The sequence below is a fragment of the Sorex fumeus genome, unplaced genomic scaffold (genome assembly GCF_029834395.1).
Source record: "Sorex fumeus unplaced genomic scaffold, SorFum_2.1 ptg000240l, whole genome shotgun sequence".
NCBI lineage: Eukaryota > Metazoa > Chordata > Mammalia > Eulipotyphla > Soricidae > Sorex > Sorex fumeus.
The window spans coordinates 10,448,270-10,464,392 of record NW_026606297.1 but is presented as its reverse complement, the minus strand read 5'-3'; the positions used below and the strand labels follow the sequence as shown (position 1 = coordinate 10,464,392).

At 33.9% G+C, this 16,123-nt stretch overlaps 1 protein-coding gene across 1 annotated transcript in view; it reads left to right on the top strand.

Annotated features, from left to right (window-relative positions):
• The first annotated feature begins 3,509 nt into the window (after positions 1-3,509).
• CDH9 (cadherin 9) overlaps positions 3,510-16,123 on the top strand; it is a 136,250-nt gene continuing 123,636 nt past the window's right edge. The window contains 1 exon segment of the mRNA XM_056108959.1: positions 3,510-3,602. The gene's annotated coding sequence lies outside the window, so the exon portion shown is untranslated.

Below are 16,123 nucleotides of genomic sequence, written 5' to 3'. Positions count from 1 at the left end.
TGGTGTGTTTGTTAGAATCAAAGTTGAATGGAAGAGACCTGAAAGAGGAAGTCAAAATACTGTCATCAGATTAGAAGGGGGAAACTTGAAAGTAGAAGTCACTACAATAAAAATGGGATTTTGAAAAAGTGTATTTCAGAGGTCATTCTACCTTTGAAAAGTTCAAGATGAAGTACTGAAATAGTAATTATAAAAAAAGCCCTCCAACACTAAAATGAAAAATACCTAGGGGCAAGCTGAGATTTGTCTGGGGAAAAATAGTTTTAACATACTTTTTGATTATTTTATAGATTTTGAACAATCATACATGACTTTTAACACAAAGGGAAATCTCAAGGATAGAACTGTAGCATTGTCCTCCTGTTGTTCATTGATTTGCTCAAGCGGGCACCAGTAACGTTTCGATTGTGAGACTTGTTACTGTTTTTGGCATATTGAATACACCACTGCTCTGCCGTGTGGGCAGGATACTCTCAGTAGCTTGCCGGGCTCTACGAGGGGGCGGGGGGAGGAATTGAACTTGGGTTGCCTCCGCACAAGGTAAATGTCCTATCTGTTCTTTTATCACTCCAGCCCATCTTAAGGAAGCATTTGCTGGAGCGGGCCCAGTAATGTCTCCATCGTGAGACTTGTCGTTACTGTGTTTGGCATATTAAACAAGTCACGGGTAGCTTGCCAGGCTTTGCTGTGTGGGCGAGATACTCTTGGTAGCTTGCCGGACTCTCCGAGAGGGGCGGAGGAATCGAACTCAGCTCGGCGAGGCTGGGTGCTCGCAAGCCAAACACCCTACCCGCTGTGCTATTGCTCCAGCCCATCTTAAGGATCAGGAAGCAATAACTAAGGCCTTTTATATTTGTTCTTCAGTGTGAAGGACATTTGCATATATGCTACAGAGACCATGCTCAGATGCTCATATTAAGTTTCTCTTTACCTTTATGTTGTACCATGTTAGGAAAAACGATTTTAAGGGAGAAAACACAATTTAGCCTTGCTAAGATCCAAATACTTACGCGTTCTCCTATGCACTGAAATCCTAACTGGTGTGATGGAGCCCTTAGTAAATCAGATCTTTGGAGAGGATTAGTCAAGAAGATGGACTGCTTATGAATGGAATTGGAGTTCCTAAAAAATGAAAGGAAAAGAATACTCAACAGACAGCAACTCAACGGTACCGTGATCTTGGATATAGCAATAAAGCAATTCATACATTTCTCTGCCTATGCCTTAAAAAAAGTAAATCTACACTTTCTGATATTTTTGTTATTCCAACCTGAGAGAATTGAGACTCTTTAGTCTCAATTTTTTGTTTATTTCCACATCTTTCTCCATCTTACCGATAGGAGTACTTGGGTCTGGGTAGCATGATAATTCTCCAGAAGGGAATCCCTCCTTAGAGGGGACAGTGGCCACCAGATTTTTCTGATTTAGATAAGAACATACAAAGAAAGAAAACCAATGTGCTAGAGGTTTAAGATATTCTAAGAATTCAAAGCATGGGACGAGGATGCTACTCCTATTTGAAAACTCCTATATACATGTTATAAGATAATTTTCTGTGATGTCAATTTCAAGTCCGTTGCCTTCCTTACTTCACACTCAGGAGGATAAACAAGTGAAAAAAGTGAAAAATAGGAACCCCCTAAGAGAGTAACTGTTTTTTTCAATTTGGCAATGCTATCACACTCTATCTAAAAGAAATACAAATAACTTCAAATTAGGTTATAGAATGCTCTGTTGGATTGTGAATTTTACACAAGACTGTTTATTTTTACAGTTGGGTTAAAGAGGGAACTAAATATATACAATTTCAAAAATTTAAGGCTTTATTTGTGAATAATTATCTTAAATTATGATAAAACATTTTGTTTTCTTCCTTTTCTCCACTTTACATAAATTCACTTTATCTCAGCATTAGTGAGGAGACATTTATAATATGTATACTTATTTAAAGGAACAAGTAGACCTGCAAGAAATGAGTATAAAGAAGCAGAGATTGGGAATCTTAAATTAAGCATCTTTGCCTCAAGAAAACACTCAGCCTCCATGAAGAATTTACTAAGCTGATCTAAACTGCTTGGCTATAGCTGGCTTTAAATGATATACATAAAACTTTAGTCTCATCTCTTCTGCTCTTTGTAGAAGAACAAAATATTTCTGACCATTTCCTGCATGTCTAGTATAAAACTATTGGAATTATAAGTATCCTACATGTTCAATGACCATAAATGATAATAAATGACCAATATCACCTTTTACTGACAACAGTGTAAACTGTGTGTTATATTTGTTTTCCCCTTTTGGAAATAAATTTCCATATGTACATGCATAAGACAAGGAGCTCTATGATCTATTCTTTAAGGCTGAGCTTCACCATTGGGAGAGCAGAAAAGAAGTCCTAATTTTATTTTTTATTGTCAGTTTCCCTTTGAAGCATCAAGTAAGGTTATTGATATTTTTTGGCACTTAAGCTATTTACTTACTGTGACTTAATGAGCCGTTATAAAGAGAGCTATATCCCCACCGTGCATTTAGGATGACTGTTACTAGATTTTTTTTTCAAAAAAATTTATCTACTAATCAATATCTTCTTATTGTGCCATTTCCAAAGTACAAAAGGGACTTCTCCACTGAAATGAGGATTGGCTCTGTGGTAATTTAATCTGCCTAATCTGTTTTCTGTGTCCAATGGTGAATCAAACAGGTGGGCCATCTACTGCATGGCTATGCCATCTTTACTTTTGGACCTTATCAGGAAAAGTTAATTCAATGACACTATTAAGTAAAAAAAAAAAAAAAAAAAAAAAAAAAAAAAAAAGCAAAGTCCTGTAGAAGCTTGAAGATACAATTCAAATGATCCTCTCAATTATAAAGCAACACGTTAGAACGTCAAGCAGAAGCAGTTTTTAAATTGCTGTTTTGAGATATTATTCCAGCTTCCAAACTCCCAGGTGCACAGATATGAAATCATCATTGTCAGTGATGAATAGAGACCAGATCTCTTTTCCTTAGGTTCAACTTGGAAATTTTCTCCTGGAAAGTAAACGAGAACTTGGCGCTGGTGAATTCTCCAGGGACCCTGCACAAGATACTTGGAGGGAGAGCACTTTCTTAGGTGACTTATTTTATATAGATCACTTTCAGGTCGCAGGCTGGCTGTGACCTCTCTCTCACCAAGGTAAACAGATTAAGTAGAGTTTATTAACCCTAAAAGCACGGGGCTGTTTTCTCTGCAGGGGGTCTGGACAAAGCCCGGGGGTCTAAGATTTGCATTCGCTTGCAAATCACCCTGCCCAGAGGGATCTCAGCTGCCCCAGCCCCGAACCTGGAGCCCGGCAGCGCCCTCAGCGGTAGCATCTTCCCTGGTGAGGAACGTCCCTTTGCAAATCAGAACCACTGAATGGAGACCAATCAGATAGAGAGTTCCTCTGGCTTCAGCTTCCTGCCTGTCGGAGTTAAAAGTGATGCTCGCAGAGGGAAGCACACTGAGATGCACGAAGATTCATCCGGGAAGAGACTCTGAAAGGAGAAGAGGAGGAATGAGAGCGTAGAAACGCAGGCGTGGGCAGCGCGGACGGGGCTCGTCAGTGTCACTGCTAAGCAAGGTAAGGGTTCGTTATTTACCTTGCTTGATAGTAACCCAAGCGATTGCGTTTGATTTTTTGCAGCGAAGTCAGACACAGGCAGCACTGGTCCAAGTGACTCTATTTTGCTCCCTCTCTGCCTCTCTTAAATTTTGGAGACAGGTAAAGAATACGTTTTGTACAGTTTGAAGAAGGTATTAAAATACTCAGTGTGGAAAACTTGGAAGGCTGGCTTCATCTTCATATTTTAATTCTACAAAACTGGTACTCATCCAACATCTTTGCAGGAAGATTGCATTTACATAAAAGAGCATCATTAGGAAAAATAAAAGTCAACTTAGCATTGTATTAGTTGATTTGGGTGGCTTTGAATTATTCACCATATATGTTAACATATATTGATTTGGAATAGACCCTGGTTTTCTTAGAACTTTTGTTTACATAATTTAAGTAAAAACTGGCAGAAATAGACACCTGAGTATTTTAATAAATGCTACTTATTCCCAGTTTAATATTAAATAATATAAAAATGGTAACATCACACATATGCAGGTGAACATAGAGTGGCAGGATTAAGCGATGGCTTTATCTGGGAAGGGACGTTTTCTCCAGGTATTTATTTCTTACTCAGGTCTGACTATGCACATCTTTTGGTTATAATTGCTCTCCCATTATCATAGGTAAATGAATCTAAATGCAAAACCTACCAGATATAAATTAAACACACACACACACACACACACACACACTCACACAGGACCGGAAAGAGAGTTACAATCGCAAAACTGGCATTCTTTATTTGAAGTGATGTGGAAATTGATTAACAGTTTTTTTATGCATATGCAATGAAGTCATCCATATCAATTTAAGTTTTTGAAAATAGACTAGTCTCGAGAGATTCATAATGAGTTTGAACTCCAAGGTTATCAGTATCCTATAGTACTTACATTTTGATACTTTAACAATATACCTTCTCAGAATGTATTATTAATATCAAAAGTGCACTAAAAAATGTGATCACCTTTCGTAGATGAGTTCACATTTCTGTGGTCAACTTTAGATGAGAACATAGTGGACTACAGACGTAAGGGGATGTTGGATATTTTCAGGATACTTGTTACAACTCAGTATTTTATGTTTTAGGTCTTTGAGATTTCAAACAGAATTTTTCATTTGGTTTTGGAAATGTATTTAACATGAACAATGAGTCATTTGGTGACAGTAAAAATTGGTAACTTTTACATAACAGTTTACACTCATGACTCTGGAATTATAGCGTTATCTGTCTTGAGTCAAAGTTAAGGATAAATGTGTTCTATGTTCTTAGTATGGAAAAATGTTATTTAAAACCTCTTGCTGTCAGTTGAAGGTAGATTCTATTTTCAGATTTAGACAATGCTTTACTTGCATAGATAAATCCATGTATGTAGACCACAGTTGTGCTACTATGAAATTGGTTAGTCTAGGTATAATGGTGATATCTTTGAAAATAAAGAAATTAAATGGCAACATGCTGTTTAGCACATAGGAGGACAACATTTGTATATAACATGATCACCATGCATCTGTGGATTTGTGATACAACATACAGATTTAACTAAAGTTTTTTAAATGGAGATCATGTAATATTTGTAAGCACTTAATAGGCTGAGATGTTGAGATATTTATGTTACTATGTTTTGAAAAAAAATGATAATGATATAGATAAAGCACATGGCATGAGAAAGTCTATGGAAGTAACATGTGAATGTAATAAAGGGTGCAGAGATTATACTTTTTTCAAAAATTCACTAATCTTAGATTTCTTGTTACTAAGAAAGCAGTTTCTATAATACAACATACATTTCTTGAATGGGGAATATGTTTGTTCCTCTATGAAATGAATTGATTGTTTAAAGAATACTTTTGAAATGGTTTACGTAATTATGCACCATTATTGTACTTGTCACTTAATTGACATAATTGATATAAATATGCTCTGGAGTATTGCCTATATGTAACAGGATCACGATAGTAAAGTTGTTCTCAAATTGCTTTCTTAGATGTGATATTTGACTTGATATTATGTGGGGGATCAGAAAGTCTTTTGAATGTCACCTTGTATGAAAAGATTTCATAGAATGTTTTCCTATATATGCAAAGCTTACCTAGCTCAGTTCCCTTCACTGGCAAACTCACTAAATAGGATTAAAAGATCAATTGGAGGTTTTTGTTTCTATCAGTTTCCTTTCCTCTCTGTAAGCATCAATAATGTTTTGATGTATGCCCAAATATGCATGCCCAAGAATATTGCCTCGATATATTTGTGAAGTTGATTAGAATGCTCGAGATAATACTTCAAATGATACAACATAAGTAATAAGACAATATATTCCATGCAGAAAAATATAAATTAAGGTGAAGTAGATTTAAAAAATATACTTGAGTATCCCTTGAATAAACATTACTGGATATTGTTCTTTGTAATAAAAATAACAGATAATTTGTATTTTAAAATAGATGCATCAATGCAGTGTATCAGTAATCTGTTGTTTTCTTTAAGGCTAATTTTGTTTGCTCAAGTGAGCATTTAAACTAGAAACAAATCCAATATGTGAAATTAAACATGCGATCACGTTTAAGAAATGTTCAGTATGATACTTATAATATTTATACTTCTGACTGCATGATATATACCATATATGTGTATGTATATATATCACAGTTTTAATTGGATTATTTTGCATAATACTTTTAGTATAGAGAGTAAACTTGTATCATAATACAAAATCTCTCTCTTGTAACTATTTTTAGTGGGTTTCCTTTGAAAACTGAACTAAAATAGGCAAATTAATATCAATTATATGTGTGTTTATGATTCTGGAAATTTAGAAAAGGAATAGTAACCATCTCCATGTATGATTTTATATAGTTACATGAAGACACGATGTGACCTGTAGAAAGTTTGTAAAATTGAATGTTAAAATTTGGCAAAACTATTTGGAAAGATATAGTGTTGAATCATCCAATTCTTAATTGGAACTCCAATATACTAAAGTATTTGATGGTAATTAGTTGGAAACAGTGATCCGTGGGTTGTTTAAAAATCCTGGAAAAGTTTTTTCCCCTCATATAAGATACATCAATTATCTGTCCTCCTGCAGCCAGTATTATTTTTGTTACTAAAACATGGTAAGTAATGAACAATGAGGAAAACTTCATTGTATCAGTTTCATATATTTTCATAGCAGCCCTAAATATGTTAGTGCACTTATCCCTAAATTTAGCACTGGTACAAGATTGTCTTATGGCCACATTAAGAATGTAAAGTGCCTGAATAAAAGCACGATCTCTGGAGCCTAACCAAGAAATTTTATAATAGCATTACCAAGAAACACCTCCCCAAACAGAAAACTCATGATAATGGATCTCACTGTCCAGGAAAGGAAGAAGGAAACTTCGTGAGGTATCATTACTGTGGTTTGTGCACTATAAATATTTATACATATTAAATTATACAACACACATGCACATGTAGTTTTTATTTTTCTATTCTATTTGAATGAGTATTTCATTAAAACTTATTTTATTAAAATTAGCATGTCTTTATACTGCATGAACTTCACCAATAAATCTGTTTGTAAATAAGACATAGAGCTAATTTTTCTTTAATATTTTTCTCCTGCCCTTTGCTCCCACCCCCCCCCCCCCCCTTGCTTTTGGGAGTACTTTTCTACTTACTCCAGTTTCAAGTTACAAATAATCTGCAGCAGGAGAGAGTGATTTAACAGTCTTTATTTCTTTTGATGGTAAGATAATTCTTTGAATTTCTAGTTAATCAGTGAAACACCAGAGCACATAATAGTTTCATAATTTTGAATTATAAAGCCAACCATTGTTTTGAACTGTGCTTCACAGCTCTGAAAAGCATGGATGACCTCATCGTTTTTTAATTCCAAGTACAAATTCAACTTATGATAGAAATTGCAGTGGCTAGTAATTATCTGAGTTTTTTTTTCAGTTTGAATGATAATATTTTCCTTATGTAGGAAATAAATTATAAGAATGATGTAACTGACAAAAATTTATAATAATCTAGGCGAGATTTTCTGTATTTTATGCCTTGTTTAGAGAGTAACTAATGCATTAGCCACTTTCCCTTAAGCACTTCTGAAGCAATACCTTAGAATATCCACAAAAGACAATATTTTTATAGAAAGCCAGTATGTCAGGAGACAAAACAATACATATAACATTGTGTAGTTTCAGTTAATAAGGGCAAATATTTTATTTCTTGGGGACAAATAGAGCATGCAAGATATGCTACAATTATAAAACTGAATATCACGTCTTAAATTGTTAAAAAAAAACTCTAGCTATGTAACTTCATAATCTATAGTTTTCTACCAAAGTATTTACTGTAATAATTTTAGGTAATTTCCAGAAATGCATTCAATTATTTAAAAAAAATTCTAATTAAAGATCTCAGTGCAATATAAAGGGAACCATGTGAATTGTGTAACTTTTGTCGTTGTTCAGAAGCTTGGGGGTACATAAAACTGTCCTCCGGGAGTACTTCTTAGTCTGCTCAGGACCCACTGTGGGGAGCTATTTATACTACCAGTGACAGAAACAGGGACAGCCACATGCAAAGATAACACCTATTCCCTTGTACTATCATGCTGGCCCAAAAACATTTAATGATTCATTTCGCATTTTACACATCTGAATGTTAATAGGCAATAGGCATTTAATATTTGTTTTGTTACTGATAAATTATGTTTTGGTGATTTTTTTTCTTTTTCTTTTCTTTTCTTTTTTTTTTCCTTTGGGTCACACCTGGCGATGCACAGGGGTTACTCCTGGCTCTGCACCCAGGAATTACTCCTGGCAGTGCTCAGGGGACCATGTGGAATGCTGGGAATCGAACCTGGGTCAGCTGCTTGCAAGGCAAATGCCTTACCCTCTGTGCTATGGCTCCAGCCCCCTGTTTTGGTGAATCTCAAATTTGATACGTATTAAAATTGTAACAGGAATGAAATAGCTTTACTTCATATCTATCAAAACACAAACAATAATCAAATGTTTTAGGAGTTACACTTTTATGACTGCCACTCCTTTAAGATTTATGCTATAATTAATAAGTGCCTTGGAAATCAGCTCCTTTACAACTGAGCTGGTTTTCAAAGAATTTTAACTGCATAAAAGGAAATAGTATTATTCCTTCAGCTGGACAGTCCAGATGGTGTTATATATTATATATAGGTTCAGTTATTGTGTTGCTTCTTTCCGGCTGCGGGTCACTTTTAGTGGTGTCAGAGCTTATTGATGATTTATGGCCCTGTACTTAAAGATCACTACTTGGATATGCCCAGGAGACAATATCCTTTGTTGGGGATTGGATAAGAGTTGAACTCATGCAAGGCAAGTGTCTTAATTCCTGTACTCTCACCTGGAACTCAATTGCTATGTTTTCTAATATTAAATATGATTTATATTTGTATTTTTGACAATGATTACTCTGTTAGGGACTAAATAATACACTATTATTGTAATATGTGTGATTATATATGCAAATTATAGTTTATATTTATTTGTATAGTTTTCAATTGAGACCTCTAATGCAATGATGAACAAGGAAAACTATTAGTATCATAATTATAATAAATATATTTTTCATCATATTAAATTGAATCCAGTCTGGTTAAAACATGGAGTTCTGTTAAATGCAAATAGTAAATGTCAATAATTAATTGGCCTTTATTATAATAAGTGGAGGAAATTTATAACATTATAGTGAATCTTTTATTAATACTATGTGTATATTTACCGTTATATCTAAATAGACATATCCACACGTATAATGTGTCTCAAGATTACTACTTTGAACTTAAGTGTTTTGAATTTTATTTTTAATAGAAAATATGGAATCTTATTAAAATAGGACAGAAAAGACAATAAATACTACAGTATAGGTGGGAGTTACTTGCACGTGGCACCCCAGGTAGTCTCCTAAACCCTGCCACTGGTGATCCCTGAGCACAGAACTAAGAGTAAGTACTGTGCACCAAAACTAAAAAAAAAATAGAAAAGTAAAAGGAAATAAGGTTTCAGATTTGAATTTTTAAAACTTTTCTGGTGCTTTTAGAAAATTAAGTGAATTGTTCTGATAGAACAGTGGGGAATAAGTGTACATCAGCAAACTATGCTTATTCACATCTTCTCATATACAATGATGAATGTTGAAATAGAAGAAGACTAAAATATAGAATGGAGACTTAGCAGTCCAGTCACAGCACAATTTGAATTTCATAATGATGTTTTTATCATGGTCTGACATCTTCCCAGTTCTGTGATGCTTGTAGATTTGCTGCCTTACAAATGAAGTATTGATTTAAGGAATCAACACATCCCTGTTTTCAACCCTGGCATGTATATGTGGATCCATCACACCCAAGAGAAAACTGTATCAAAGTCGTACATCAAAATTGATCTTGGAGCATATTTGAAAAATAACAATTATTTCACAATTTCATACTCCTACGGCATTTTATTAGAGTGACCAAACAACAAATAAGGATAGTGGGCTCATTAGAATAATACAATAAAAAGTTCATTCATGTTACATTGCATTTGTACCCCAAAATAAAAATTATTTTTGACTTATCAGCTGGAAAAAGTCAATCCCTAATTTTAGAAATTTTAGTGGGTTTCTAAAATTATCATGTTGAAAAATGTTTTGGAAAATAAGTATTACTTTATCATTATAAAATCTGTTATATGTCATATATTGCAGCTGTTATCTAAATATAGTGATGTTTAATAAGTCACCAAAGATATATGTGTATGCATAATAAAAATCACAATTTTAGATAACTGTCTAATTATTCAAAAGTTTTATTATTCACACCCAGTAATTTGACTTGTCAACACAAACTTGCATAAAAGTATCTGTAATTATCTGTATCATGAGGAAAATAAACTAAAAGTATGAACTTATAAACTTGCTAAAAGTAGAATTCAACAATCATACTTAAAGAAAAATAAGCATATGTTAGAGTCATAGCAGCAGTTTTTAGTAGTTTTATCTAAGTAAAAGTTCTCAAAATATATATTTCATGTGTTAGATTATAAAATAATTATATGATATTAAAAGATGTAAATTATACACTAGAAAAAGTTATTGTTTTTAATTGTACTAGGTTAGATATTTTTTGCTGAACATGTCACGTATGTTTAGACTATTAAATATAATTAAAGTCTATGAAGAGATTACCTATGTCTATCTTTTCTGATCCCTTCTCTTCTGTTAAATCCGGACAATTTGGTTTCTAAGGTGGACTTTTATTAAACTGTATATTATCCATGGTCATCTATCAAATTGAACACAAATCTTTTGTGACTCCTATCAAAAATTGTTTTTTTTTCTGTTGAATGAGATGTAATTATTTCTTTTCCTTCCTGCTATGAATTGTTCGCTCCTTCCTACCTTCCTTGCAACTTTAGTTTTGTTGCTATTTCTATTTCCATATCTACAGTTTTGCTTCTTTCACCATTTAGTCATTCTCCTCCCCCAGTCCTCTTCCACTTCAAAGACAGAATAATGTCTTTGAAGTTTGATGTCAAGGGCTTATCCTTAACTTGGTTGCACTTTGGGTTATGATGCAGTGAATTATATCATAAAGATAGCTTTTCCAACTGAAGAAACTTCTTAAAAGAGAGGCAATTCAAATCTGGTCAGTCTGGTTAGAAACCATTTTATAAACTTTTTCTCTTTCCATCCTTCCCTATGTCCAGGCATGCAGTCTGCATGTATATAGCTGGATGGGATTTCTGCAATATCATTGATGGAATTTCTGCAATATCATTGAGAAAATTTGAGCTTCAGAAATTAGACTATCCTTGTATACTTAATATGCATGATTGGTGTGTAAATATGGTACAGGAGGAAGAGAGAAGATACAATGAAATGTTCTGTTTTTAGCTTCTTGACCTCCAAAGTTCCAAAATTGATGCATGCAAGGATTATACAGTTAGAATCCCATTGTTACGTGATTCTTTTCCATAGAAATGCCAGCCCAGTTTACAGTTCACAGGCTGTGGGGGAGGCAATGCTTCTTATACCTAAGTACTGCTCAAGGGGTGCATCTCAATTCCATTCATAAACCTGCACACTCCCTCAATATTCTTTTTTTTAAAACTCACAATCAGGAGCATTTGAGATGATTTGTGATATAACTCAGTTACCTATCAGTCAGATTTTGATTTCACTGGTTTTAGAAGGATTATGGAGTGAACAAGGAGCTTTCAAATGTTCAGGGAGGGACTGGAGCAATGGCACAGCAGGTAGGGCATTTGCCTTGAGGCAGGATTCAATTCCCAGCATCCCATATGGTCCCTTGAGCACCGCCAGGAGTAATTTCTGAGTGCAGAGTCAGGAGTAACCCCTGTGCATCGCCTGGTGTTACCTAAAAAAAGCAAAAAAAAAAATGTTCAGGTAACCCAGGTGACACTTATAGGACCAGTGGTGCTGGGGGTCTTGAAGCCCACATGTAGATTTTTTCCAAGGTCACCAGTTGTACATGATGATCTGGGATGACAAGGTTGCACCCAGGAGAGTTCAGTGCCTGTGATCTAACCTTGCTTTGTGCATTCCAGGTGCACTCCCCAGCCCTCTGAGCTCAAACTCTGTTCTCCTTGTTTCATTTTTGAATTCACTCACTATTGAATTCTGGTTGTGTCCTAGACTCTGTGCTGTGGGCAAACACATGAAAACCACTGTTGTTTCCAAATAACTTCAGAGATTGTGGTATCATGTATTGTGAAAACACACACCAGGTTCTACATTTCATATTGCCATTAGGATAACATGTGCTTCTTTATAAGTTTGCCTTTCAGATAGATTGTTTTTGTTTAATCCCTATCTTTTAAAGCAAATCTTTTTTTTCTATCTATATTAAAAGCGTTACACCTGTTCTAGGAAATCTTTGACCATTTTATTTCTCTTCACTATATACTTCTTTCATTACATTAATTTTACATTGAGTAACAGTTTACAGAACACCCTGTAAACTGTTATTGTTACAGTATGTGAAATGAAATTTTGTTGGTATCATCCTTAAAATAGAAGTCAAAAATGCTATTATGTATTAGAGACACAAAGAATAGACCTGCAACTCTCTTTTAAAGGTTCCTTTTCAAGGCAGGAGTCATGGCACAGCAGGTAGGGAGTTTGTTTTACAGGTGGTCAATACAGATTTGATTCCTGGTATCCCATGTGGTTTCACAAGCATGCCAGGAATGATCTCTGATTGCAGAGCTAGGAGTAAGCCCTGAGCACTGCCAGATGTGCCCCCAAACCAAAATGAATGAATAACATTTCCTTTTAAAAGACTCCAAGATAACATTTTTCTCCTTACTGCTTCCTAAAGACTTATATAAAATAAGTCTTTGTAATGTGAACTTGACTTTACTGTATTTATAATGATGTAAATTGGCATTCAGCATAAAGTTTCCCAGTGAAATATCCATATAAATTAAACACACATACATATGTATGTATGCAATATTTTTTTTCATCCCTTCCCTAACAGAATATGTTAGTTTGGAAATATCACTATTTTTTAGCCATGAATTTAGGTCTTTAGTGACTGATTTTATCATATAAATTTCTCCTGATATCTGAATTATTGATAATCTCATATCTCATATCTAATTTAGTACCAATTGATATATTTAAATCATGGGGTTTTGTCAAAATATTTGTGAAATTTTCCTCTAGGTGCACTTTCAAAATCGATTTAAACCTTTATTAAAACATGTTTCACTGAAAAAATCTTCACTTTTTCTCTCTTTAAGCTATTTTTTTAATAATATTTTGTATCATAAAAACCAAACTATCCAAACAGTGGCCACAATTTACTGAAGACAACGCCAGGTCCTAAATGATACATAGTAAAGTTAGGAAATAAAGGCCAACAAACATATTTTACTAAGGAGAGTTAGAAATGGTCAAAATCAATCTGAAGGCCATGTTTTAAAAGGGTCAAAGTAAAAGGTTTTATGTAATAACTGCTCTGAAAATTTTACAAAAATATGCATTTAATGATTTACTGTGAGTTTTGTAGAAATGAATACAAAATTTAATGATTGTCTTCACATAACCCTAAAAAGTTATGGATGATTTAATAGGCTATAATTTACAATATAACTTTATTGGGATAACTCTAAAAATGCACTAGACTGAAAATATCAGGATACCTAAAATCTCTTTCCAGATCCATTATTTGTTCTATTTTCTTGGTAATCTTCATTTCTGGAATAAATTCCTCATTAGTAAGCATGAACTAAATAATACATTTAGATAGGTAATATTTTATGGGGACAAACATAAGTAAATTCCTAGAGTAAAAAATAATAAGAATTAAAACCATTTTATTATATATCTAATGCAGGAATTTTTGTGTTCCTTTAAATACTTCATAATTCTAGAAAACACTAGCAAAAGATTAAATTATTGAGAATATCTAAAACAGTGAATTATGAGGAGGCACAGTTTACAATTTGTATATTAATAATTGTACATGTTTATTACCTATATATTAATTGCTATTATTAAGGACATTGATTAGATTCATTTTGTCTAGGTAAAGAATATTAAGACAGTCTAAATATATGTACCTTACTAAATTTTAGGTTTAATTTCACTATTTTTGAAATTAGATAAAGTAATTCCAAATGTCAGTTGCAACATTATGAATATAAATTTTATATACATTAAACAGTTCATTAAGTTGACAGATCCAATAGAAATATTTTACATTTTGTCTCATTTATGTTACAATTTTTTTCTGTATTGACATTAATATAGATTATTTACTATAATGGATGAAATACTATAAAGTTTATGGCCTTCAATTGGACTGAGTGCATTATACATGGATTTTGAATATATAAGTGAGTTATTAAAGTCTTTCAAATCAATGGTTATAAAATTTCATAGTCTTTAGCCATGATAATTTAATGTTCAGTATTCAACTATTCTTTTCTTAAATTTTTATGGTTCTGTCCTTTATGTATTTAGAATGACATTAAAGACTATAAAGCGAGTCATACACTTTATCTTATATTGAATATAGCTTATAAATTTTGTCTGTTTGTGTAAGAGTTTTACTAAGGTTTGAAAATAATATTCAAACAAGGAATGTAATAATGATTGCAATCTTGAAAATAGCATTCATTAAAATTAACTTGTATATTATATATGTATAATGTTTCTAATCTCAAGGGTGTAATTTCTAAAGCACATAAACAAATAGATGAACATAGTTTTAGTGAATGTCGTGAAATTATATGGTATGACAGTTCCTGAAATCATGACTGACTGGAACTGTTTCTAGGTGCAGAGGACTACTTTTTGAGGTGATTTTGATTTGTGTTCAAATTAATCAAGCAAATATGTGAAACGTTATTTTAGGTGGAAGAAAGGGTAGACTCAAAGGCCCTAGTATGCTAACAACTACTCATCCTATAATTTTAATGAAATTAATTTTGTACGAAACAGATATTTTAACTTGAAATTTCTAAGAAATGTATAGACATAATAACTAGAATGTAGAACAAACTTTTCTATATCAGCTAGTAATGTTCTATTGTCACTGTCACTGTCCTCTCATTGTTCATCGATTTGCTCTAGCAGGCCCAGTGACATTGTGAGACTTGTTACTGTGCTTGGCATATCAAATACATCACAGGTAGCTTGCCAGGCTTTGCTGTGAGTGCGAGATACTCTCGGTAGCTTGCAGGGCTCTCTAAAGGGGCAGAGGAATTGAACTCGGGTCGCCTGTGTTGGCTGCATGCAACGCAAATGCCCTACTTGCTGTGCTATCCCTCCAGCCCTTAACTTCTTCAATTCTTTTTTTGTTTCAAGTAAATGTCTGATAGAATATCATCTTTCTATGCTTCCTAAGGTAGACTTTTATTATTTGTTGCTATTTATACAATGATGGATATTTCAAAAAGCATCTATAAAACATGTAACATTTTATTACTATATTTTTTCTTTTTTGTAAGTAGAAGAATCTAATTAATGCACAAATGAGAACCTTATTATCACGGTCCTCCCGTTGTTCATCAATTTGCTCAAGCAGGCCCAGTAACGTCTCCATTGTGATACATGTTACTGTGTTTGACATATCGAATACATCATGGGTAGCTTGCCAGGATTTGCCATGCGGGCAAAATACTCTCAGTAGCTTGCCGGGCTCTCCGAGAGGGGCGGAGGAATCAAACTCGGGTTGGCCATGTTGGCTGGGTGCAAGGCAAATGCCCTACCCTCTGTACTATCACTCCAGCCCAAGAACCTTATTATAAGGAAGATTTATATTTTCTTAACAGTGTGCATTACCATACTGTTATACATAGTAAAGGCCCTCCCGTCGATCATCGATTTGCTCGAGCGGGCCCAGTAACGTCTCCATTGGAGACTTTGTTGTTACTGTGTCTGGCATATCGAATACTCTCGGTAGCTTGCCAGGCTCTCCGAGAGGGGTGGAGGAATCGAA